Source organism: Petaurus breviceps, unplaced genomic scaffold (genome assembly GCF_028583685.1).
Source record: "Petaurus breviceps papuanus isolate PSGF00001 unplaced genomic scaffold, PetGlider_PUasm1.0 90721, whole genome shotgun sequence".
Lineage (NCBI taxonomy): Eukaryota > Metazoa > Chordata > Mammalia > Diprotodontia > Petauridae > Petaurus > Petaurus breviceps.
The window spans coordinates 3,924,055-3,948,914 of NW_027187322.1; the positions used below are offsets into that span (position 1 = coordinate 3,924,055).

Below are 24,860 nucleotides of genomic sequence, written 5' to 3' on the forward strand. Positions count from 1 at the left end.
AAAAATGAATGAATGAATGCTTATTCTATTCCGTTCTCTTCCTTCAAGCTTAAGTGTAGGTGATGATTCCTGAAAGGAGCCTGAGCACCCGGCATAGCTGGTGTGACCTCAGAAGGTTCACCTTTGGCTGTAATCCTTGAACAGCAGAGGCTCCCACAGCAGCAGGAGAGCAGAGCCTGAATTGGGGGCCAGACCATCAGAGACCTGGAGTGGGGTGGGGTGCAAAACCAGCATAAGAGACAAGAAAGGCAGCTTCCAAAACCCTCTGCAGCTGATGAAAAGGTCAGGATGCCAACCCAGATCCTGGAACTATTCCCAGTTTCTCTCTTGCTTTTCCTATTCTAGTCTCTGTTCTAGAATCAGACCAGTACCAATATCCCTTGGCTTTCTGTGATCTGCAGGCATGGTGGAAGGATGTGGCAGAAGCTTTGTGGTAGTATTTTATTTAGTTTCCAATTTCTTCTACATTAAATAAACAACATGGCTAAAGAATGTTGGTTGCTTATATGATTTAAATTTGGTGAGTCCAGATGGAGCTGGAAACATTTTCCAGCTATGGACTGAGTGTCAGAAATTTCTCTGTATTTCTGAGCATTGTTTCCTATCACGCCATAGCTTCCAACTCAGGAAGTAGTCAGTGATTTCCTTTCTTGGCTGATCTTCTGATGGATCTCCTGCACACGCTCCAGAGAGACCTAGGGAAGACCAGCGAATTCTGGGAGAAAGGATGATGGCATCTTGTGGACAAGGTATCTATTGTGCTCCTTTGGTGCTTAAGGAAGAGTGTGACATCCTGTGACTGAAGAAGGTAGCCCATATGGCTTGTATACGACCAAAGGTAGCAGATGGTGGGAGCAGTCCAATGTGGGGGCTTGGCAGGACGAAATGAGAATGGGATGAAGGGGCCAGAGACTCCAAAGAAAAGGGCAGGACAGAGCTGAGCTGGCTCACCAAAAGGTCAGCCTTGGGAAAGAAGGAGAGTTCAGCCAGTGCAGGGGTCACGGCCCAGGAAGACCCTGAGGAGTCCAGGGATTGGAGGCCATTGTGGGAAGGAAGAACAGGACCTGGGGTGGCAAGGCAGAGGGAAAAGTGGCATGACAACAGACTGTGGCCAGATAAGTGGAACACTGGGAAGTGGTGATGAGAGCACAAGCCATGGTGGGAAGGAGTCATGCATGGCCATGGAAAACGAGCCCGTTCAGGAGCTGAGAGGATAGGGTTAAATAAAGCCAGGTCACTAGGTTTGCTGAAGTATGAGGGCAGGATGGAGGAGGAAAGACGGGGAGGAGGCACTACACTCACTGAAGGGCGAAGGGGCGCGACCCAGGGGGCAGTAGACAATGGCTGGGACGATGCTGATGCGGCCGTAGATATGACCTGCATGAACGTCAAAGGAGGAGAAGTTACAAGGGTGGAAGTGGGGATGGGGAGCAAGAGGAGCCCAGCTCCTCAGGCTGGGAGTGACAGGGCAGCCCCGTGGGTTGGGTCCTCCATCAAGAGGGAGCACCAGAAGATGGAAGGAGTGGGGAAAGGAAAGATGAAAGCAAGTTTGTCACCTGTGGAGCGTGGATTCTAGAGAGCACAGCAGAAAGGGCGGCGAGCTGTAGAGTGTGACATGGGGAGGAGGGGAGGAGGTGGGGGAGGGCCTGGATTGGATGGGGTTGGGAATAAGGGAGGGGGGCAGCTGGGAATAGAGAATGGGCTTTGTACAATGATAGCCTGGAGTTCAAGTTCACTGGAACGGGAAGGATATGACCCAGTGGGACCAGTGGGGGGAGCTGATGGAATAGCATTTTCTCTCCTCCACCTGCAGTCAAGCCAGGCCAGGAGATAGACTGAGGGAAGAGGAAGCCCCAGTGTGTCCGTTCCCTGTGGGGAGGAAGATGGGAAGAGGCCTGCGCAGGGAATCTGCTCTCGGTCAGTCAATAAACATCTGTTAAGTGTCTGCTGGGCACTGGGCTAAGCACTGAGGATACAAAGAGGCAAAAACAGAGTCGCTGCCTTCAAGGAGTTCACAGTCTAACAAGGGAGCCAACAAGCAAACAAATACCTGCCCCCAAAGGTATTCAAGATCAACAGGAAATAGTGGGCAGAGAGAAGGCCCGGGAATTAAGAAGGGCTGGGGAAGGCTTCCTGCAGAACACAGCCTTAAAAGTACCATCATATAATTGACAAAAAGAAATGCTTGTTTCCTCCTTGCCTATGCCTATTCCCTCAATTTCTTTTAATGGCCATGCTTATTTTTACCCTTGATCTTATCAGAAAGGCCTCTAAGTTTTCTCCATTACATAAAACGTTTGCTCTTGGATGTTGATAAAAATTATTTACTATATTCGGGAAAAGTCCATTTATTCCCCTGGGGCTTACTGGCTAGACTGGTAGCAACATCTGGGCTGGAATCCTAGGGTCCAAGGTTTCTATGGCTTGGGGTCCCAGGAAGAGTCTCCACTTCCCACACCCAGAACTGAAAAGGACAAATGAAACAGCCCGTGTCTCAGGGCCACAGGACATTAGGGTAGGGGAAGGGGGCCCTTGAAACCTTCATTCACCAAGCTTGCTGAATATTGGCCTGCTGTGAGTCCTTCCCCTGGATATTACAGGAAAGAGAGATTCTTGGCATCAGTGAGGTAGATTTAAAGACGCAGACAACTCTGGCTGTGCAGCCAACTGAAGGAGACTGCCCCTATCAAGTGGTAGGCTCCCACAGAATGTCTGCCAGGGCACAAGGTCTCCTGCCTTACAGAAGCAAGTCCATTTCCAATGTAACTATCTCCATTTGAAATGGTCTGGGTGAGTGCCAAACTCCTATTACACCAACATGTATGGTCAAGCAAAATCAATTTCCCCATTGACTGTATCCAAGAAAAAAAAAGTGTCAATTTGTACTCTGAGTGCCTGCCTTTCTACCACGAAGCAGGGAGCAAGTTTCATCACAATCTTCTGCAATCATAGCCATTCATTACCTTGATCAGAAATTTCCAGCTTCACTGCCCCTCTTTGCTTTCTCTCACCCAGAGCCCAATCTCATGTTCTTATTCTTTCTTCCTTTTCTTTCAAATCTCTCTTCAAAATCCACCCTCCTTGGTTAAAATTTGTTTTGCTGAGGACTGATCCCTTCCTTAATCTGTCCTTCCACTCTCATTCCTCCCTTCCTTCTCTCCTTTCCGTATTTCCCTGTCGAGTGAAATGCATTTCTGTACTGAACTCTATGTGTATATATCATTCCCCTCTTTGACCAGTTCAGATGAGAGTGAGTTTTAGGGTCTCCCTCTCTCCCCCACCCTTTCCCCGTTAGTTGTATAGACTTTTACTTGCACCACTTATACAAGATATTTCCCCCCATCCCTCCCCTCCCTTTCCTCCTCTTATTCATCTTCCCTCCCTTTCCATCCTTCTTTTGAGACAATTAAAACAAAAGAATTTCTCCCAGATTTCCTGTCTAATTAGACTTCCTCTATGATCCCTGATAATAGGTTTCATCTTCCCATATCAGAATATAAACACCTCATCCTTGTTCAGTCCTTTAAGATTGCTTGCTCATGTTAAACTTTTTGTTTTTCTTGAATCTTGTGTTTACACGTCAAAATTTCTATGAAGATCTAGTATTTTCATCAGTACTACTTGGAATCTATTTCATTAAAGATCCTTTATTCCCCTGGAGGATTATTCTCACCTTTGCTGGGTAAGTTACTCTTGGCTGTAAGCTAGATCTTTTTGCCTTCTAGAATGTCATCTTCCGACCTCTCCTCTTCTTTACTTTACAGTGTTGTCTGCTAAATCTTGTGTAAGCTGTACTGTGGCAACTTGTTTACTTGAATTCATTCCTTCTAGATGCTTGCACTATCCTTTCTTTGATCTGGAAACCCTGAATCTTGACCATGTTGATCCTGGGAGTTTTCATTTTCTGTTTTTGTGTGTGTTTTTTAATTTTCTTCAGGAGGTAACTAGTAGATTTTTTCTATTTTGCCCTCTGGTTCTAAGATATCTGGAAAGTTTTATTTTTAAGATTTCTTGAAATATGGTATCTAGGCTCTTTTTTTTTTTTTTTTGGTTTTTATTTTAAAATAGTCCAATGTTTCTTAAATTATCTCTCCCTGATGTTTTTTCCAGGTTAGTTGTTTTCTATATTTTGAAATTTTTTTTTTTTTTTTTTTTTTAATTTTTGTTTTTTTTTTTTTTTTTTTTTTTTTTTGGTCATGACTTTCAGATAGTCCAATGATTCTTAAATTATCTCTCCCTGATGTGTTTTCCAGGTTAGTTGTTTTCACCATGAGACACTTTACATTATCTTCTATTTTTTTAAATTTGTTTTAATATTTTTTGTTCTTTATGGAGCTATTATCTTCTATTTGGTCCATTCTAATTTTCGGGAAATTGGTTACTTGAGAAAGGCTTACTACAATTAATGCCAAACTATTAATTTCTTTTCTAATTCTTTCTCTCATAGTTCTCATTTCTTTTCCAATTCTTTCCTCATTCTCATTTCTTTTATTAAAAAAAAAAACAACCCAGGGGTGGCTAGGTGGCACAATGACTAGAGTACCAGCCCTGGAATCAGGAGGACCTGAGTTCAAATCTGACCTCAAGCACTTAACACTTACTAGCCGAGTGACCTTGGGCAAGTCACTTAACCCCAATTGCCCTGCCCTCCCCCCTGAAAAAAAATCCAGCATTTTAACTCCTTATTTTTTGTTTCATCTCTTCAAGAACTTCTAGTTGAACTTGTGCTCAAATTGTGTTTTTCTTTGGGGCTTTTTTTGGGGGGATGGTTTTGGAGTAATTTTCCCCCCTGAGTTTGAGTGTTTGAGTGTTCCATGGAAAATGGTAGGATTCTCTTTATGGTAGGATTCTTTTTTTGTTTGCTCATTCTTCCTGATGTCAGACTCTAGGTTAGGCTTGGACTCTTCACCCTTCTGAAGAAGACGTCTGGGCTGAGGATGTGTCCTCTTTGGTCTTGCTGCTGCTTTCTTGGGAGTATTAGCTTATTTCAGAATCTCAGGGATGCCTCAGGCTGAGGACTTGAAAGCTTTCAGTGCTTCCAGTGTGGTCCAACCCAGAGCAAAGTCTGATCACTGCCCCCTCTCTAAGCTCTGTAAGTTCCTGACCTAGGCTTGGATCTGAGCAACATGCCTATGGCCTTGCCCCAGTCGCAGCTCCAACAGATTGCCTTTTAACACAGTCACTAGCGACCAGATGGAACTCTCTTCTGACTCAGAGTGACTAAACTGTGATCTGGGATTCCTGCCCTGGATATTCCAGTGTGAGCTTCAGACTGGTCTAAGAGGGTGGAGAGAGAGCCTGCTCTTCTCTTTAGGGCAGAGCTGTATGGCTGGTGCTGGCTACTGCACAGTAGAAAGCCTGCTGCACCCTCCCCTCACCCTGGCCTCCCGCCCCAATGCTCAGCTCCCTTCTTCAGTCCACTCTGAATCTGTGACCCAGAACAGAGCTGGTGTTGGAGCCTGTTCCTTACCCTCTGCACTAAATCTGCACTAAATCTCTCTTTGTTCTGGGGTGTGATTTTTTCAGTCCCTGCACTGGAATGCTCTAAGTTCCTGGCCAGGCCCCACCCTCAGTGCCAAAAGACCTCCCTGTCTGTCTCCCAGTGACAACTTAGGCGGGGGAAAATGACTCACTGTGAATTTTCATTGGATTTCCTGATCAGGACTTGGTCTGGGCGTTTTCTAGATCTGTGCAGAGGAGGTGTGGGTGAGAGAGCTCAGCTCGCCTTTTTCCTGCTACTCTGACATTTTGGCTCCACCTCCTGATTCTATTTTCACTTTGTCCTCTGGTTTTTAGAATTCAGGCAGTTTTCATTTATACTTCCTTGAAATGTAGTTTCCAGACTTTTTTGTTTGATTGTGGTTTTTTTAGATAACCTGATCATTCTTTTTTTTGGGGGGGGGTCTTTTTGGAGGGGGGAGAGCAGGGCAGTTGGGGTTAAATGACTTGCCCAAAGTCACACTGTTAGTGTTAAGTGTCTGAGGTCAGATTCTAACTCAGGTCCTCCTGACTCCAGGGCTAGTGCTCTATTCACTGTGCCACATAGCTGACCGTTCTTAAATTCTCTCTTCTGGACCTGATTTCCAGCTAAATCGTTTTCGATATCACATTCTCAGATTTTCCTGTTTTTGTAATCTCTTAGCTTTCTTTTACTATTTCTCTTCCTGTTTTCTGTCTCGTCCATTCCAGTTTTCGGGGCAGCCAGTTTGGGGGCAAGGTTTTCCTGTGCCATTCATCATTCCATTTCATTTCTTCCAGCTGCTGCTGTAGCCCCTGTAGCCAGGGCAGTTCTTTCTTGAGATTTGTTAGTCCAGGCACTGGGCACCTCCCAAAACAGGTATTTCCTTATAATCGCTGGGGTTTCCCTAGGTTTGCTCCTCTCATCCAGCTCAGTATGTGGGTTAGGGAGCCTGCGGCTGGGTGGTGCCATAGACAGAGCCCTGGGTCTGGTGTCAGGAAGCCCTGAGTTCAAATTGGGCCTCAGGCATTTATTAGTTGTGTGACCCTGGGCAAGTCACTTACTTGGTCTACCTTATCTTAACTGCCTATGGTTAAGCTTCTTTAACCTACCATTCCTACGTCCTCCAGCTCTTGCTGGTCCCTCCCTCCCAAGGACTGCCTAGGACCAGGGGAAAGCACCTTCCTCTGCAGGTGCCACTGAGGGCAGCACAAAGCCAGAAAGGGGCAGCTCCCTCTAAAGAACAGACAGGAGACTTTGTTTTTTCTTAAAGCAATCGGGGTTAAGTAACTTGCTCAAGGTTACATGGCCAGGTGTTTCTGGGTGTGGTGCTGAGTATCTGAGCCCAGATTTGATCCAGGTCATCCCAACACTGGAGCCGGGGCTCTTACTCGCTGAGCCACCTGGCCGCCCCAGGATACTTTCAATTAAGTTAAATCCAACACACATTTATAGGGTACCTACTGTGTGCGAGGTGCCGGGTGAGGAAAACAAAACCAACAGTAATTTACAGGGTCCACGCAAACTCATTTCAGGGTTGGAGACAGCCCTGACCAGTGGGGAGCCCAGGGCAGGCCCCCTCCAGGAGGTGGTGCCTGTGCCTTCTTTGGCTCAGCCTCCTGGCAGTCCAGCAGTCTTGGGGTCAGGGTGAGGAAGAGGGAACACGTGGGAGGTGAATCCCTCAGGCTGGTGGGTCCGCTCTGGATCCTCCCCTACAGGTCTGCCTGGTTCTGGCCACACCAGGTGATTTTCTTTGTTTGGGAGCAATGTCCCTCTGCCACTGCCCGGGAGCCAAACTCACTTTTAAAGCCCACTGTGTCTGGGGCCTCACAAGTTCCCTTGGCTGACTCCAAATGCGTTTGGGGACTAAGTGGGTGGTTTAGGTCAAGAAAGTCCTCAGAGTATCCTCTCCTACCCATTTACCTGCCAAGAAATCATCACCATTGGAGTCCTATCATTCAACCCTGTCCTGGCTCTGTGGCTCTGCACTGTCTTCTGACATTCACATAAACTGCTTTTCCTGACATTCAAGGCTCTTCAGAATGTGCCCCTGCACTCTTTCCAGCCTTATCTCACCTCAGCCTCTTCACACGTTCTGCTCTCCAATCACACTGGTCTATATTTATCCCCAGACAAGGTTCCCATTTCCCCACCTGGATGCCTTTCCTCATGCTGTTCCCTAGGCCTGGAAATCACATTGTTGTTGATGTTGAGGGGGTGGAGTTTGGAGAGGAGGTTGGTCAACAAGTATTTATTAAGTACTACTATATTCCCGTGGAGATTAAATTTGCCCAATCTCCAAGAAAAACCACTGAGACAGAGCTCTGAATCAGTGGTGATTTATGAAAGGAGCCATGGTCCCCTCTAGAATGCAATGGCCCAGATCCTCCTCATGGTCTGAGATGAGCCCTTCCTACGGGGACTTGTTTTTATAGGGCTTGATACCCAAATATGCAAAAGAGGCATGGTGAAATAAAGAATCTCCTTCATCCATAGACCTTGCTCGTGAAGGCCAAGAATGATCTATCAGCAGGTGGGTCACAGGCTGGGTGAAGCCAGGGGCATGTCCACTGAGAAGTGGTCCTAAGATGCTCAACTGCTCATATCAGACAAGAGAGAAGGGCAAAGGGGCACAAAAATACGTCGGGGAGCTTTCCAAAGCATCAAAGCATCTCCCTCGGCCTGGGTTTGGACATGGAATTTGAGTAAAAGGATGGAGATGTCTTTGTGGTTGTGCAAGTAAGCTTCATAGCTGGTAAGCAAGGAGTGAACATTAAAGTATGAGGCTTATTACAAAGGCCTACTATGAGAACTTGTTTTATCTAATTACCCTATATGATTCATTAAATGTCAGACTGATTAATATTGACAGAGTAGGGGTCCTAATGAATCATTCCTCACATTCCTGCAGGGACTGCTGCTAACTCAAGCCTGACAGTTCCAGGGTCAAAAGGAGCAAAGGTACTTGTGGCTGCAGGAGAGGAGGGGCCCTTCCTGAGTAAAGACCAGGAGAGCAGTGACCACACCTCTCGCAGGACAACACCACCTTGGAAGCACCAGAAACTTACAATTCCCCCAGAACTGGCTCTGAAAATAGCAACATGAAAAAAACCTGTGCCTCCCCACCTCCAGGTAAGCAGAACCCAACTTTAACACAGAGTTCAAAGTGAAGAAGTAGGCTAGGAAAATGAGCAAACAGCAGCAGCAAAAAACCAACCTGATCCTAAAAAGCCACTACTGTGCTCTAGGAGCAAAGCAGAACGAAGTAGCTCAAAAGAAATGCAAGATGCAGCAGTCTTGAGAATCCACCCCGAATGTTCACATGAACTGTTTGTGCCTGACCTATAGTAGAGCATTCCAAGCTTGTACTGGTCTGATCAGCCACAGTAGGATGCATTGTAACTTGTCTTTAATATAGTGATGTCATTCTGGTCCTCTTTGAGAACAAAGGACAGCAACCAACCAACCAACCAGCTACAGTGGCAGAGAATACGAAGATGTGAACTTAGAAAACAATGGTGTGAAAATAGCTATGAGTAAGAAAAAAAAAGAAAAATGCTAACTGGACCCAAGACCAGCAAGAATTCCTGGAAGAGTTAAAGAAAGAGAGAAGAGTGGTAGAGGAAAAATTAGAATGATGCAAGAAACTTATGAAAAGAGAATTAACAGCTTGGTAAAAGAGGCACAAAAATATCAAAGAAAATATCACCTTAAAAACAATGGTAAAAAAGAGGCACAGAAATTCACTTAAGCAAAGAACATCTTTAAAAAAGAAAAGATCAAATGGAAAAAGGGGGGTACAAAAGCTCACTAAAGAAAATAATTCCTCAAAAATTAGAATTGGGCAGGCAGAAGCTAAAGATTCCATGAGACTTCAAGAAACAATAGAACAAAATTTTTAAGAAATGAAAAAAAAATAGAAGAAAATGTGAAATATCTCATCAGTAGAACAACTCACTTAGGAAAATAGATCAAGGAGAGATACTTTAAAATTTATTGGACTACCTGAAAGCTATGATTAAAAAAACAGCCTAAACATAATCTTTCAAGAAACTATGAGGGAAAACTTCCCTGATACCTTTGATATATAGGGTAAAAGAGAAATTGAACAAATCCATCAATCACTTGATGGAAGAGATCCCCAAATGAAAACTCCCAAGCAGCCAGGAGGGAATAACTCAAATATCATACAGTTACAGGCAGGAACACACACAATTTAGAAGTTTTCACATTAGAATAGAGAGGTTGGAATATGATATTCTGGAGGACAAAAGAGCTAGGATTGCAACCAAGACTAACCTATCCATCAAAACTGAGTATAACCCTTCAGGAGAAAAAAATGATATTTAATGAAATGAAGGATTTGCAAGCATTCCTGACTAAAGATTAGAGCTGAATAGAAAATATGACTTTCAAGTAGAAGATTTAAGACAAGCATAAAGATAAACTTGAAAGAGTAATCATGAAGGATGCAATAAAATCACGCTGTTTACATTCCCACAGGGGAAGATGATACAAATAACTCCTGAGAACTTTATCATTATTAGGGCAGTTAGAAGGAGTCTGCATAGACAGAGGGCACAGGCGTTGAGTTGATTGTATTAGAATGCTCTCCACCTCCCCCCCCCCCCCCCCCCCCCCCCTGGCAAAAAAATGAAGGCGAGAAAAAAGAAGGATGTACTGAGAGAAGGGGGAAGGAGGAGGTAGAATGGGGCAAATCTCACACAAAGGAGGCTTACAAGGAAAAGCTTTTATAGTGAAGGAGGAAATGTGATGGGAGAGAGTGGGGGGCACTGCTTGAACCTCATTCTGATCAGAACTGGTTCAAAGAGGAAAGAATACACACACACACACACACTCAATTGGGTATAGAAATCTATCATACACAATAGGGTGAGAGGAAGGGAAGGGGATAAAAAATTGGAGGGGATGGTAAAGGGGAGGGTAGATTGGGGGAAGCAAGACAGACTTGAGAAAGGACAAAAATAAAAAGAGAGAGAAGGATAAATAGAGGAAAATGGGATGGAAGGAATTGCACAGTTAGTGATCATAGCTTGGAGCATGAATGGGATGAGCCCACCCATAGAACAGAAGTAGGAAGCAGAATGGATTGGAAACCAGAATCTAACAATACACTGTTACAAGAGACATCCTTGTGGTAGGAAGACAAGCACAGAGTTGAAATGAAGGGCGGGGCAGAGCCCATCATGCTTCAGCTGAAGAGAGAGGGCAGGGGCGGCAATTATGGTGTCAGACAAGGCTCAGAGAAACTACACTTTGCTAACAGGCACCATGGACAATGAAGTAACATTTGACATTGTACTGATAGTTTCTCTGACAAATGTCGAATTTCTCAAACATATAGAGAACTGAGTCAAATTTATAAAAAATAAGAGTCGTTCTCCAATTGATAGAGCATATGAACAGGCAGTTTTCAGAACAAGAAATCAAAGTTATCTATGATCATATGAAAAAAATGTTCTAAATCACTACTGATTTTTATTATTGTTGTTCAGTGGTTTCTTCATGGCCCCATTTGGAGTTTTCTGGACAGAGATACTAGACTGGTTTGCCATTTCTTTCTCCAGCTCATTTGACAGATGAGGAAACAGAGGCCAACAAGGTTAAGTGACTTGCCCAGGGTCACACAGCTATTAAGTATGTGAGGCTGGATTTGAATTTGAGTCTGTCTTCCTGACTCCAGGCCAAGCCCTTTATCCATTATGCCACCTACCTGCCCCATTGATTAAAGAAGGACAAATTAAAACAACTCTGCAGTACCACCTCAGAAATGACAAATGTTGGAGAGGATGAGGGAAAATAGGCACACTAATGTATTGTTGGTGAAGTTGTGAACTGATCCAAACATTCTGGAGAACAATTTGGAACTATGCCCAAATGGCTATAAAATTGCATTCCCTTTGATCCAGCAATACCACTACTAGGTCTGTATCCCAAAGAGATTAAAGAAAAAGGAGAAGAACCTATATGTATCAAAACATTTATAGCAGTTCTTTTCATGATGGCAAAGAATTAGAAATCCAGGGAATGCCCATCAATTGGGGAATGACCGAACAAGCTGTGATTTATGATCATGATGGTATACTATTTATTTTATTTTGCTTTTTGGAGGGCAATTGGGGTTAAGTAACTTGCCCAAGGTCACACGGCTAGGTTTGTGTGTGTGTGTGTGCGTGTGTGTGTGTGTGTTAAGTGTTTGAGGCCGGATCCAAACTCAGGTCTTCCTGACTTCAGGGCCAGCACTCTACTCACTGCGTCACCTAGCCAACCCCCACGGCATACTATTGTGCTATAAGAAATGATGAGGGGGATCAGTTCAGAAAAACTTGGGAAGACTTACACGAACTGATGCAAACTGAAGTGAGCAGAACCAGGAGATCATTGTGCACAGTAACAGCAACATTGTAATGATGATTAACTGTTAAAGACTAGGCAAATCTGATCCATAAAATATCCAAGGCAACTTCAAAGGGCTCATGAGAGAAAAAACTGAGCCAGTGAACCCTGAGTGAGAACTGAACTATAATCTTCTTCCTTTTTTTGGCCTTCTTTGGCCATATGGCTAATACAGAAATATGTTGTCATGATTTCACATGTATAGTCAATATCATATTGTTTGCCTTCTCAGTGAGTGGAGAGTGGTGGGAGAATGGGAGAGAATCTGAAACTCAAATTTTTAAAAGAAAAATTAAAAATAAAGAAAAACATAAATATTTGCTGAACTGGATTGGACCGAACTGTGCTAAGGGTGGGGAAAGGAAGAAAAGTAAAACCATCCCTCACCCTCAAGAAGTTTATATTCTTTTTTGGAGGGGGGAGGGCAGGGCAATCGGGGTTAAGTGACTGGCCCAAGGTCACACGGCTAGTAAGTGTTAAGTGTCTGAGGCCGGATTTGAACTCAGATCCTCCTGACTCCAGGGCCGGTGCTATGTGCCACCTAGCTGCCCCTCAAGAAGTTTATATTCTAATGGGAAAGAGATAACATGTGAATAATTAGGTATTGTGAGATACATACAGAGTTAGTACACACAAACACACACACACACAACACACACTATGTGGTCTAGGCAAAACCCTTAACAACTCTCTGACTATAAGATGCAGACAAGTTCCAGATCTGCATTGGAAGAGGGAGTTCACTCCCCTAGGAGTTCCCCATACCAAGGAGATCACAGGTGCAATACCCATCCCTATCCACCATCTGGCCCGTGGACCTGAAAAAACATACCTTACTGCTCCATTTAGCCAGTGTACATCACCCACGTGGCCCAGCAAGGCCCAGACATGTGGCCACCCCACCATTGTCTCAATGACAACCCCAGTCCAACCCTTCCCGGTAAAGGAATTGCCAATTTCACAGGCCCCCCAAGCAGCTGTTGAATCTCTGCTTGAAGACATCCCAGAAAGGGGAACCCACCATCCTACCCCACCCCCAGGCAGCCCTGAAGAAGGACTCACCCAAAAGTCAGGATGAACCTTGGTGGGACCAAAGTTCTGAAGAACTGGGCTAACACATCACAAACTGCCTGCTGGACATGGGAACTTAGTAGATACCATCTGTGTGACCCCAAGCAAGTGACTTCATCACTCTGTACCTCAGGCGGCTTATCTGTAAAATGGGTATAACAGGATCACCTCACCAGATTACTGTGAGATCCAATGAGATCATTTATACAAAGCGATCTGCAAAGCTTTGAGCTCTGTGTAAATATGCCTTGTTGGCATTTTACTCGTGTTACTACGTGGTGGTGTGACATGGGACCCCACTGTCTCTGAAGAACAAAAGATGTGTAGCTCACAGAGGGCAAAAAAAAAAGGAGCATGGCTAGAACACTGAGCCGCTGAGGACCATGCTGAAGAACGGGCGTCAAGGGGAATGTCAGAGGACCCAGTGGCAGAAGGCCACCTGAGGAGGGAGAACAGGTCTCCCAGAGCTTTCAAGATGTTGGGAGAAACAGAATAAGGTCTCCTGCATGTGGAGTGAACCCCTGGTGGTGAACTATAGGGGGACACAGATGAGAGTCACAGGGTGAGTGGGTGGGGACCGCCTCCAGTCTCCACAACATGAGGGAAATCCCAGATGGACGAGATCACAGATTTTTCAATTATGATCATCTGCATGTCCCAAAGACATCTCAAACTCGGTATGTCCAAAATAAAATTCATTATCTTCCCCCAAATCCCACCCTTCCTCCTAACCTGGCTGTTTGTCAGAGGCACCAGCCACCATCCTTGCAATGACCCAGATGTGTGACGTAGGAGTCCTCAGTGCCCCTCCCAAGCCCCAGGTCTGAGGAGCTGTCCAGCAGCCTTGTTGATTCCACCTTGACATCCTTCGTGTCTATTTCCTTCCCCCACTCACACACACACTAGCCTAGTTCAGACCCTCCTTGTTTCTTACCTAAACCACTGCAACAGTCTCTTATGTCTTCCTGCCAGCAGTCTCTCCCTTCCCCAACCCATTCTGTGTGCAGCCGCCATACTGATATTTCTAAAGCTCAGACCCGACCATGGAGTCCTTTGTGTCAGGAAGCTTCAGGGGCTGCCTCTGGGGGAGAAAAACATGAGCCTCTCTGTCTGATGTTGAAAACCTCTCACAGTTTGGCTCTCCCATATCTTTCCAGGGGTCTTTCATGTTATTCCCCTTCATACACACTTCTTTCCAGCGCAAGTGGCCTATTTTCCCATCCACCACATTGCATTTCCTGCCTTGCACAGTGCCCCTTGCCTAGGATGCTCTCCCTTCCCATGTTTGCAAGCTGGAATCTATAGTTCTGTTCAAGGCTCAGCTCAAATGCCAGCTCCATCAGGAGGCCTTCCCTGATTCCTTCCAAAGGCTATTTCATCCTTCTAAAGTTACTTTGTTTACCCTGTATTTAGTATTTAAAAAAAAATTGATCTGTGCTCATGTGGTTCCCTCTCTCCCCTACTAGAATGAAAGGCCCCGAGGGCAGGAAGTGTTTTCATTTTTGTGTTGTTCCCCCACTCCCCCCACTGCCTGGAGTGACGCCTGATGTGTAGCAGGTGCTTCATCAATGTTTGCTGGACTGACCTGAGAGGAATCATACTGAATTGACAGCTGTAAGAACCCAGGTTTCACTGCCATCATACTGGAAAAAACAGGCTCAGCTGCCCACTTTGATGAGGCACTGGAGGTGGTCTTTGGTGGAGGGGGAATCCTTCTTCTGGCCATCAGATGTCCCATTCCCTCAGGTTCAAGGTGACAGCCAGGAAATCTTTCCTCACAGCTCGCCTCAGACATCATGGCTTCCCAGAAGCCTTCCTTTGCTATCCGCATGCAGAGAAAGAACTCTGGAGTCTGAATGCAGAGTGAAGCGGACCATTTGCTCTGCTTTGTTTTTCTTTCCGTGATCTTCCCCTTTTGTTCTGATTCTTTTTTTTTCAGAACACGACTAATGTGGAAATAAGTTTAATATAACTGGACAGGTATAGCCTATGTCAGATTGCTTGCTGTTTTGGGGAGGGGAGAGAGGAAGGAGGAGAAAAGGGAGGGAGGGAGAAAAAAATCTGGAGGTCAAAATCTTATAAAAGTGAATGTTGAAAGCTTGTTGGCCCCAGGCAGAAGCTTCTTCTTCAAGTTCCCTCCTGATAGGACAGTGCCTGGCACACAACAGGAGCTTAATAAATGATGACTGATTCCCTAGGGCACTTTGTACCTTTTTAATGGATTTCCATTAGGAGACCTGGCAGAATTGTGAGCATAGAACTTTGAACTCAGGATTTGTGTTTGAATGCTGTCTGACAGTGACTGTGTGACTCTGGGAAAATTGCCTCCTCTCTCTGGCCCTCTGTTTGCCCATCTGTAAAAGAAAGGGCTGAGCTCCCTTCCAGTTCTAACTCCAACCACCCTATGAAAGACTATCGGTATAGCATATCTTATGTCCTGACAGGCTGGGAACTCTCGCCATGAGCCAACTGGATTTTCCACCATCTACCTCCCAAAGAGTTTATAAATGAATTGACATTCTGAAGTGGTGTTGCCTTTGGTTACCACTGTCTCTTTGCTTAGTGGGGAGATCAAGCCTTGACTGGCTAACTATCTTCTGGTCTTTTGGGGTCTCTTCCTTTTTTGCATCGAATTTATTTAACTTAAATTACTTTTTCAATTAGCAAGCATTTATTTTCTCTCCACCTGCCTTCTTTCCTGCCATTAAAAAAAAAGGTAAAACAAAACCTTGCATCAAATAGGCACAAGTCAAGCAAAAGCCAAATGAGTGTATGGGTTCTGACTACATCGCCTCTCTTTCTCTCTTTCAGGAGAGGATTCTGGAGTTCAGGAAGGTTCCCTGGCATTGTGGTAGGTCATGGCCTCAATCAGAGGTGTCTGTCTTTACAGTTACCTTGTTATCACATAGATCTTTCTGGTCTTGCATCACTTTATACAAGTCTTTCTCCGGGACCATTCATCATTTCTTATAGCATAATAAGATTCCGTTATGTTTACATACCATACTTTATTCACCTATTCCCCAACTGATGGGCAGGCACCCCTTCAGTGTCCGGTTCTGCTAGAAATATTTTTGTACACACAGGTCTTTGTCTTCTTTCTTTGATCACACTGAGAGTGTAGGCCTAGTAGGGGCCTCACTGGCTCAAAGGGTAGGCACAGTGGAGAGACTTTTCGGGCGTGGTTTCAAGTTGCCTTCCAGAAGAGCAAGAGCCATTCATGGTTTCACTAAGAGGGCCACGATGTGCCTTCCTCCCTTCAAGCAGCCCAGGCAATCTATTTGCATTGTTTAAATTTCCTTAGGAAATAGATGTCTGTTCTTTTTAGTCATTTCCTATTTTCAACCTCAATAGCTTATTTTAATAGGTCATTGGGAGTTAGCTCTTCTAATTGGATATTTTTTTACTTTGTTTTAACAAGTCTGTCCCCTTAGACTCCTCTCACCTCATTTGTCAGGAACCCTGATCTCACCCCAATCATGCCAGCTTCATTTCTTCCATCCACACCTCAAACTCCACTAGACCTTGACTCATAAACACCCCAGCCCAGGAGCCCCAACTTCATCTTCTTGGCTAGTTTAGGGCCCCAGGCCCCACCTGATACTTCTCCCCTCCCCTCCCCTCCCCTGGAGCAGGCGAATTCCTGCTCTGCTGCTCCCTCTTGTACATCACTTCTACCTGAACGACAAGCCCGTGATTGGTTCAGGAAGGCAAGTGTCATTGGTAATCCATCCTCTCCTGTCTGAGGCTTGGTGCTCCCCCCTGCTCCATGGGCACTCATGGCACATAAATGGAATGGGGGGCTTTTGTGTGGTCTCTGCAAACTTAGTCTCTCCATTTCTTACTCCTGAGTCATATTTTCCGATACATTTTGTGCCATCCTCACACACACCTGCCTTTGCATTGAAGTCACTGAATATCAGCTTATGTGTTGATTTAATTTGGAGGCTATGAGCAAGTTCCTTGTGTAATTTCTTCACCTCCTCCTCCACAACAGATAGCGGTACCTAAGTTACAAGCATATTCCCGATGTTTTGTTTTTGCAAATACTTATCATGAGCACTGCACCATGACAGGAGCAGGTGGCCCATGAAATGATATCTAGTGTTATCTCCGAACACATAATCAGGCCAATTCTGCCATCTCCTCTATTTGCCTTTCCAAGGAGGACCAGTGAGCCATCCTGCCATTAAATCTACACTTCCTTTATTCTCCTTTTGTTTATAGAGAATGTCAATATTGATATGATTCAGTCCCTGGACAAGGATCTCACATCTAAAATACCAACAGCTAAATTCCTTTATAGAAGGTCTAAAAGCTGCATGAGGGGCAGCTAGGTGGCTCGGTGAATAGAGCACCAGCCCTGGAGTCAGGAGGACCTGAGTCCAAATCCAGCCTCGCAGACACTTAACACTAGCCAAGTGACCTTGGGCAAGTCACTTAACTCCTTCTCCCTCCAAAAAGCAATATATATAAAGATAGTAGACTTATTGGGAATTTACAATTTATTTTCATTTCTATAGTAGTAAAAAATTCCATTTACTCCCCACCAAAGAAAATAGCTGCAGTTCGTCATTGGTCCACGTCTGTAGCCTTTCTTGCACGGAGGAGCCTGTCTGAGCTCCACTAGCATGGCCTCCGAGATTGCAGGGTCACCATGAGGCAGGGAGCAGGAAATTGTACAGCAGATACCTCTGCAGCCAAGAGAGAAGCGACTTACCCAATGGCCTACAAGAGTGTGCAGCACAGCAGGACTTGGAGTGCCCCAGAGGAGGGAAGGGGAGGAGCATTAGGGAGGCCAAGAAGAATGAAGGGGGAATGGGGGATGAGGCAAGGTCAAGTGGAGTTTGAGGGGCAGTGGAAGAACTGCAGCTGGCAGGGTCAGGCAAGGGCAGGGTCAGGGAAGGATGAGTTTGAGGGACCCTACCAAATGAGCTGAGGTGAATCCAAGGGCCCAGGCCAGGGTATGCTTTGTCTGTGAGTGTGGCACTGGGGTAGGAGTCCTGGCCCAGCTGGACCATGCTGAGGTGGAAGTCTCTGATGGGGGGGGGGTGCAGTTAGGGCTCCTAAGAGCAAGCTGCAGGGAGCTCAAGGAGCCAGGGAAGTGGGGAGGGGTCTGCAGAGTCATCGCATGAAAGCACCCAGGGGAGGGTCTTTAGGATTACAGTGAGATGAGGACAGGGTGGGGAGAAGGAGCATCTCAAGGACCCAGATGAGGGGGAGCAGTGAGAAAGACTCCATCATCAAATGCTGCTTTACACCAACATTTTTATTAAGACCCATTGTCCATGAAGGCCACAGGCTGTTGCTAGATGACCCCACGGCCCCCTGGCTGGCAAAGACCTCCTTCCTGTTTCTCTAATCCCTGTGATTCAGAACTCCCACTGATTAAGCAGGAGCCTCCCCCCAGTTCTGATCGTACTCCAGTTCAGCCCTCCTCCTCCCCAGTCTCAGCCTCTTTGCCCCCCTTCCACTCTGCCCTCCCATCTTTTGCTCTCATCTAGATTGACCCAGTTGGCTCCCACACAGTAGACTTTCCCGACAAAGGCCCAAACAAACCCTCTCACAAAATCCGTTCCCCAGGCAGAAAGAGCGCCTTGCTGATCAGCAGAAAGCTCCCCCACACCCCCCCCCCGGGAAGCCTCCTTCTACCATCATCATTTAGCAACCGTTCTTCCTCTCCATTCCTGGACGCCATGGAGGAAGCAGACAGATCCTGGTCAGCCCCCACCCCCGTCAGTCATATTCCAGCCTTTCTCCAGTTGCCGGGAGCTGGCTCTCTGGCCAATGCCCCCCCATTCCCCCTCAAACACCTGGGGGCCCAGTGCCTGAGGCTCCACACCTTGCTAGGTTTCCATCCCCACTTAAGCTCCCCAGGAGGGGCTGCACCCCAGATCTCAGGCTCCTTGTGGGAAGGTACTGATCCTTAAAATGTCCCTCTCCTACAGCAAGCTAGCTTTTTCGGACCTTTCTGTCTCACTTGTCCCAACCCTGCCTACCTTCTAACCACTGCACCTCCCGATCTCTCCATTTATTCATGGCTCTGCTCTGGCCTCACTTCCCTCTCTCCAACGCCTTGACCCCACAGGTAGCCAGTTCCACAAGGCGTTATCCTTTATGCTTGAATTCCCCGCTCCCAGGCCTTCTACGGTGCTTGTCCCTGAAGCATCCCTACTACCCGCCCCAGCACTCCCTAGTCAGTCAGGCAGCATTTATTAAGCACCTACTATGCTAAATGCTGGACACAGGGAAAACAAAAAACAAGGCACTCCTAGCTCTGGAGGAAATCACAGTCGAGTGGCAGAGAGAGCGTGCAAACAGCTACGTGCAATTAAGTCACGTGATACAGGATAAATTGGAGAAAACCTCACAGAGCAGGCACTAACAGTAAGCAGGACCAGGAAAGGTGGGATTTAGCTGAGAATGAAGGATGCTAGAGAAGCCAGGAGATAGGCATGAGGAAGAGGGCGGCTCCAGACACAGGGGAAGCTCAGAGCTGGGACATGGGCTTTCATGTGCTAGGGAGAGCCTGGAGGCCGGTGTGACGGGACTGAAAAAGTAGGCGGAGGGGAGTGAGGCCACACCCGAGGACCTAGAGGGCCACCTGTGGCCTTGAGGCTGCGGGTTCCCCACCACTGGGCTAGCTTATGAAGGGCCCAACAAAGAATTTGATATTTGATGCTGGAAAGAGGTCGCATTGTCATCCTTTCTTACGGCACAGCAGTCTTCCATCACAATCAGATACCACAACTTGCCCAGCCATTCCCAATGATGGGCGTCCCCACAATTTCCAGCTCTTTGACACCACAAAGAGAGTTGTTATCAACACTTTAGAACATACAGGTCCTTTTTTCCCCTGATCACCTTGGGAGACAGCCCTAAAAGTGGTATTGTTGGGTCAAAGGGTATATACAATTTTACAGCTCTTTGGGCATAATCCCAGATTACTCTCAGTTCACACAGTCCTGCCAACAGTGTGTGAGCGTCCCAATTTTTCCATATCCTCTCCAATATTTGTCATTTTCCTCTTCTATTATTTTAGCCAATCTGATACGTATGTGATGATATCTCAATTTGTTCTCATATGCATGTTTCTAGTCAATAATGATTTAGAACATTTTCATATGACTACATATAGTTTTGATTTCTTTATAGAAAAACTGCATGTTCCTATCCTTTCACTATCAATTGAGGAATGATTCATGTGCTTATAAATTTGACAAACATCTCTATATATTTGAGATATGAGATCTTTATCCAATAAACTGTTTATAAAATCCCCGCCCCCCAGTTTTCTTCTTTCCTTCTGACCTTTGCTACATTAGTTTTATTTGTATAAAACCTTTATAATATAATGTAATCAGAATGATCTATTTTGCATCTCACAATTCTCACAATGCATAAATTCTTTTCCTCTCTATAAGTCTGACAGGTAATATGTTCCATATTCTTCTAATTTTCTTATGATATCTCCCTTTATATCTTGGTCATGTATCCATTTTGACCTTATCTTGGTAAATGGTATAAGACTTTGGTCTCCACTCAATTTCTGCCAGATTGCTTTCCAGCTTTCCCAATAATTTTTGCCAAATAGTGAATTCTTATCCCCAAAGTTGACATCTTTACATTTGTCAAATACAAGGTTACTATCGTCATTTACTGCTGTGTACTGTAAGTCTACTCTGTTCCACTGATCCACCTTTCTATTTCTTAGCCAGTACCAGATAGTTTTGAGATCAGTTTTGAACTTGCTGAGTTTAAGATGTCTACGGGACAGACTGTTTGACACACCCAATAGGTAGCTGGAAATAGGAGCCTGGAAATTAGGAGAGAGGTTAGAATTGGATAAATAGATATGAAAATTCTCTACATACAAATGATAAATGAATCCTCAAGTGAAGGAATATAGAGGGAGGAGAGAAGAGGGCCCAGGATGGAGCCCCAGGGGACACTCATGGTTAGAAGGTGAGCCCTTTTGGAAGATCCGGCAAAGGAGGCTGAGAAAGCGTGGTCAGAGAGATAAGAGGAGAACCAGGAGAGAGTAATGTCCTGAAAATCCAGGAAAAAAGAGTTATCAAGGAGAAGAGGGTGATCAATAGTATCAAAGGCAGCAGAGAGGTCAAGAAGAATGAGGACTGAGAAGAGGCCACTGGATTTGGTGATTAGGTCCCCAATACTGGAGGAAACAGATGCTGCTAAAAACCAAATGGTCAACTAGGCCCGAATTCATGTCCTTCAAACTCAACAGGGCTTTCTCCCTGGCACATGGCAAGCCTTCTCCTCTTCTCTGATGGACTGTTAGTGGTCTTTGGAGGACTGAAGAATAGGAGAGGTTCTCAAGAACTGGACAAGGGCAAATGCTGCCCATCTTAAAGAATGGATGAGTGTGGAATCTACTGCCAAGAGGCTAAAGACCTTGACCTTGGTTCAGCATTACTAAAAGGACATGTGGTGAACACCTAGAAAACACAGGTAATCACAGGGTATGAGGTGACCACAAAAATGGCTCAGGTCAGCCTGGCCTCCTTCCCTTCTCTGGCCAGGCCCCCAGCCTGACAGATAAGGTGAACACTGCAGATTTTACTACGTTTTAGCAAAGCACCTGCCAGTCTCTCAGTGACTCATGTAGCACTGTGAGCTAGGCGACAGTGCCATTGGGTGGGTTCGTACCTGGCTAAGGAGTAAGAACCAAAATGGTTAACAGCTTGGGGGTCTCTAGAGCGGTGTAGAAGGGTCTGCACTTGGCTCTGGGCCATTTACCATTGTTATCAATGAGTCGGACAAAGGTATGGCTCAGTCCCACACAACCTGTTAACGGAGTGCACTTACAAGCGGTGTGCAGCACACCAAAGGATTTGGGGCAGCCCAGAAAAACGCAGAGGAAAGCATCCTTTGCATACAGAGGAGTCCTCTGGCATGCTGCAAGTAGCTGGTGGCTGCAAACTACCCGGGAGTCTGGCATAGAGGATCGACCCAAAGATGGTGCCATTTTGAATTGACATGGAAGGATCTAGTAAGATCTCAGTGTTCTAGGTGTCATTCAGTCATGTCTGACTCTTTCTGATCCTGTTTTCTTGGCAAAGACACTAGAACAGTTTTTCATTTCCTACTCCAGCTCATTTTACAGATGAGGAACTGAGACAAACTGGGTTAAGTGACTTGCCCAGGGTCATACTGCTAATAAGTGTCTGAGGCTGGATTTGAATGCAGGAAGATGAGTGTTCCTGACTTCAGGCCTGGAGCTCTATGCACTGTGCCACCTAATTGCCCTCAATGTTCCAGAGCACTGGGAAAAATCTATTATGGTGAAATTAAGCAGGAATAAATATGACATCTTTCATGTGGGTTCAGAATATCAATTTACCAAATATAAGATGGTGAAGAGGTAGTTAGACACATGTCCATCTGAAGAAGATTGGGTATTATCATGCATGTTAATGTGACCTCCAGTACCTGGGCCTCCCAGGTCCTTAGTCTCTTCCATTCCCATGACCTACATGACTCCACCTCCCCTACACACAGTGGCAGGCATACCTTTGGTCTTTATAGATCAAGAGGCAGTATGGTCCAGTAGGAAGATTGCTGGATTTGGAGTTGGACACCTGGGTTTAAATGATGGTACTGCTACTTACTACATGGATGACCTTGGCCAACTCAACTAGCTTCCCTGGACCTCAGGTCCTTCTCAGCAAAACTTGGAGATTGGGAGAGATCTGAAGGCCTTCCTAGCTCTAAGTCAATGGTCCTCTCACCCCCACAGGTTCTTAGATCTGCTTTGTTAAAGGAAAGCAACTCAAAATGTGTTAACAAGATTACTTTAATCAGTCAAATATATATCAGTTACCTAGTTCAGGGGGAAAAGGTCAGCACCCCTGAACTTCAGAGTATACAGACAGAATTATCAAGACGGAGAAACAGATCAAGTAGACAGGTTTCCAAACTGTCCAACTATTACATCCATACCAAATCAACATCTGGGTTTTTCAAAGCTGGGGGGCTCTCAACAATGGCTTCCCAGAGTCTCATCTGATCAAATCACAGAACACTTCTCAAAGTGAGCCCCAAAGCAAAGCTTCACATCAGGGATTATATAGCCTTCTCCTGGCTCAGAGAATGTAACCACCCTCTTGACCCACTGCCCACTCACACAGCATTAAGGTGTGGGCATTCCTGAAAACCAAGTCTTCTGCCACAGGCTCCATGTGACCACATTCAGCCTATTAGGAGGCAGAGTATATTTTCAAATCAAGGAAGGTTCTCAGAGTCTCTTAAGCCTATCAAAGGGCCTAGGGGCAGGGAAGATCTTTAAATTTGCATTTCCATTACAGGGATGAGCAGGAAGGTGAAAGGGAATGGGTCAACCTTACTCTCAATGAATTTGGCTTAAGGAGGGAACAACATACCGTGTTTTCCTGATAATAAGACACTGTCTTATTAATTTTTTTGGACAGAAAAACACCAGAGGGCTTATTTTCAGGGGAGGGCTTATTTTAATGAACATTGACAGCAATTTTAATAAACAGGTAAATGTGAACAAAAAAATGTACCTTTATTCAATAAGCAAATCACTGGGGAAGAACAGGATGACGCGCTCACTGCTGCAGCTCTGATTGGATGCAGCTCGGAGCGTGGTGTGCATTTCATGGGGGGGGTAGGGATGGTGCATACAGAGGGTACCATAATGTAGCGTGTAGTGCAGGGGATCACCTTCACTACAGTAGCAATCTCAATAGGGCTTATTTTCGGGGGAGAGCTTATTTTAGAGGAATCTTACACAGTAAGGGGAGGGCTTATTTTCAGGATAGGTCTTATTATCGGGGAAACACAGTACACACTCAATTGGGTATTTTACCCTACAGGAAAGGAGGGGAGAAGGGGATAAGAGGGGAGATCATAGAAGGGAGGACAGATTGGGGGAGAAGGTAGTTAGAAGCAAACACTTTTGAAAAGGGACAGGGTCAAAGTAGAAAATAGAATAAGTGGGGGGCGGGATAGGATGGAGGGAAATATAGTTAGTCTTTCACAATATAACTATGGAAACATTTTGTGTAACTACACATGTACAACCTATATTGAATTGCTTGTCTTCCCAGCAGGGGTGGGTGAGGAGGGAGAAAGAGAAAGAATCTGGAAACTGAAGTTTTAAAAACAAATGTTTAAAAAAAATTAAAACAAAACAACCTTCACTTGATCCTATCATCCACTCAGCTCTACATCTCTCTTCCTTTCATAGCCCAACTTCTAAAAACAATGGTCTTCCTTCATCCACTCCATTGTCTCTTCCCACTGGCTTCTCAGTCCCTTGCCATCTGACCTTTTAGCTCAGCTGAAGCCGCTCTCTCCAAAATCACCAATGACCTTGTCATTGTCACACTCACTGGCTTTTTCCTCAGTTCTCTTCCTGACTTTCTCCTCTCAAGTTTCAAATGGGAAATCCTCTAGCATTCAAAGCCCCCCAGGTCCCAAGCCCACATACTATGGGATGCAGAGACACTGGCTTCCTGGCTAGTCCTCAAAGACAGGCCATTTTCCCTGCCTTTTCCCCAGCTGTCTCCCATTCCTGGAATGCTCTCCCTCCTCAACTACTGGCTTTCCTTGCTCCTTTCAAGTCCCAGCTAAAATCCACCCCCCCACACACAAGATTTTCCTGACCCCTTTTAATACTAATGCTTTCCCTGTTCATTATCTCCATTTGATTCTGTCTAGAGCCTGTCTGTGTGGTCTGTACACTACAGTTTGCATGTCATCTGGAGTGAGACTAGAAGCTCCTGGGGGGCAGGTCCTGCCTTTTACCTTTCTCTGTATCCCCAGGATTTAGCATGGTACCTGGCACAGAGGAGCCTCCTAATAAATGCTTGCTGACCTCCTGACATCTTCACAGCATTGTCACTATGGATGATCACTCTCTTTACAG

At 45.5% G+C, this 24,860-nt stretch overlaps 1 long non-coding RNA gene across 1 annotated transcript; it reads left to right on the forward strand.

The window, feature by feature from the left end:
- The first annotated feature begins 446 nt into the window (after positions 1 to 446).
- LOC138144694 (uncharacterized) lies at positions 447 to 9,452 on the forward strand. Its single transcript, XR_011164010.1, has 3 exons — positions 447 to 749; positions 1,814 to 1,917; positions 8,370 to 9,452. It is a non-coding gene; the product is annotated as an uncharacterized lncRNA (long non-coding RNA).
- The last annotated feature ends 15,408 nt before the right edge of the window (positions 9,453 to 24,860 follow it).